We start from the raw sequence: 2,481 nt of genomic DNA, 5'->3' as shown, positions 1-2,481 counted from the left end.
AGCGAACCTTAGATTATCCTTGACAATTGTTTAACCACTTTAGTCATATCTCATTCCAGTCCTTTTTCCTCTTAATTCCCTAGGCATTTGGAAAATTAGAATGAGTGAATATTATAGCATATGCAATCGATCCTATATCTGAAGCATATGGGACATGATTCATAATGTCTTACATAAAGACATGATAGTTGACCAGTCTTTTGTTATAATATTTCCATATATAGAATTTCCTTATGTTGAATCATTTCAACATAAAATTCACATATGTCCATGACTAAATTAAAATTTCAATCTAAGCTTTTAGATTCGAAATAAATTATAAGTATCCTCTCCCTTACTATAGCGAAACAATTTTTCAAACTTTGCAACTTTGCAAAATAGAACATTGTTTCCTATAAATAACAGTGCTGACTCGCAATACTTAGTATAATAATTACGATCCCACTAGCAAAATAATTACATACTTAATAGCATAACACTTATGCTCCCACTAGCTTTGACATGTACCCAAAAATCAGTTGGACTTCCAGAAATCAATACTTATTGACTTTCTTACCAAAGTTCAGATTTGTGATACGTGATGTTTCAATAAGCCTTTATCTAAGCTTATACACCTTTTATTAGAAAGCTTATTTGTGTGTCTAAACTATTTCATAACTTACAGCAATAAGTTTCGAATGTTCGGACTATTTGTCATTTCTCAATATTCGAACTATGAAGAGGGATTTCGTAATCATGATCGAATAGGAGAACTCAATTAACACAAATGCTATCTTCTCAAAATCTACTTAGTGAAAGTGTTTCCTCACAATCATTTTCATGAATTGGAGAGAAACCTTTGTCACTTATATTTAATGGTGTATGTGTTCTTATCCTTTTGAAACTGTCATTACCAACCATTATCATAAGACAAGGTCTATGACAAAATCAAACTCATATGGATTAAACATGTTCACTCTTAATTTCTTGCCACTTGGTAGCACAAGGGCCTATCATGTCTTCCAAGTTGTTGAGCAGATCACCCTTACTGATCAATGAGTTTTCACTAATCAATGTGTTTTGTCTTATGCAAACAATTAAGAACTCATAAAACTCACATGCATAGTCAACTTTACTGGAACTGGCACAGAAACAAGAATATGTCAACACGATAGGTAACGAACCTCAAGTCGTGTGCTAGTGATAAACAACAGATTTATTCTTGGTTAGTTCTTGAAGCTTTTCAAGGTCTTTAAGACTCCCACTTACCTCTTGACATATAAGATTCTCTTATCAAGAAAAATTCATTGACAACTAAATATTCAATAGTTAGTGTGGATTCTTGTCAAGAAAAAGACTTCATAAAATTGGTCTTAGTTGTTCTTTGTCTTATCCAAGACATCATAGCTTACCAATTCCAAATGTTCAAGAGTAAGAAAACTTTTCTACTCCACATTTCATGATGTGTTATAATCCTACTTAGGATATTTCACTCAAGACACAATCTCGGAGTATGACTATAAGACTTGATTTTGGAACGAACTATGATTCACCTTTTTTGATTTAACTATTTCAACAATTCCTGATTCCTCTTCTTAGCCATGCAAGTGCACTAATGTGTCCTTAGAGGATCAATTGTGATATTGTTTTCATAATCATTAAGATGATCATAAAACACGATACTCAAGTCCTCTCATTTCCTTCCATATTGGAAAAACTTTTATCTTTCTGCCTAATTGATTCTTCTTATTCGTTCTGCTATACATTGAAACTTTTTCAATGATTCAGAATTACACTTAATCTTGTAAGCATAATCATATTCACTAAACTCTTAGTAAATCATGACGAATAGTCTTATCGTTCTTTGTGGTGAACCTGATCACTACACAACAACTTGTACTAGATCCCCAAGTCCTACACTTGACTCACATCTATATGTGAACAAGGAATTAGTCTTAATTTCCTAAAGATGAAAGTTCTCATTCATCATACAACACAAGTTGCATGATTCCAAGTTTTAGTCCAACTGAAATTTGGGTGATGAGAATCTTTTCTTATTTGGTAAATTTTGACACTACCACAAATGAAAGAATCAAATCCTTATAGAAACATACAAACATTAATTTTCACAAATGTCATTGCAAGGAAATATAAAATAAGATAAAATCAAATTTTTTTTCTTTATTTATAAAATGTGGAAAACTTTTCCTTACAATGCAAGTACATATGAATGATGAGTTTTGAGCATTCTAACACTCCTATGGTGTACATGCAACCCTAGATGGTTTGGATCTATGTTTTCTCTATTATACATGCAAACTTTCATTTTCCAAAGTATCATCCTAACTAGCATATTATAGAGTATATACAGTACAAAAAACTAGTTGAATGACATACCTTTTGTTGTAGCTTGAAACCTTAGACCTTTAAGAGTCTAGCATCCTAAATGTGATGCCTCAAATGCTTCACACAGCACCACTAACAATGGAGGACTTGAGAAAG

The sequence above is a fragment of the Lactuca saligna genome, chromosome 1 (genome assembly GCF_052625555.1).
Source record: "Lactuca saligna cultivar CGN05327 chromosome 1, ASM5262555v1, whole genome shotgun sequence".
NCBI classification, from domain to species: Eukaryota; Viridiplantae; Streptophyta; class Magnoliopsida; order Asterales; family Asteraceae; genus Lactuca; species Lactuca saligna.
Note: the sequence above shows the minus strand (reverse complement) of the source record.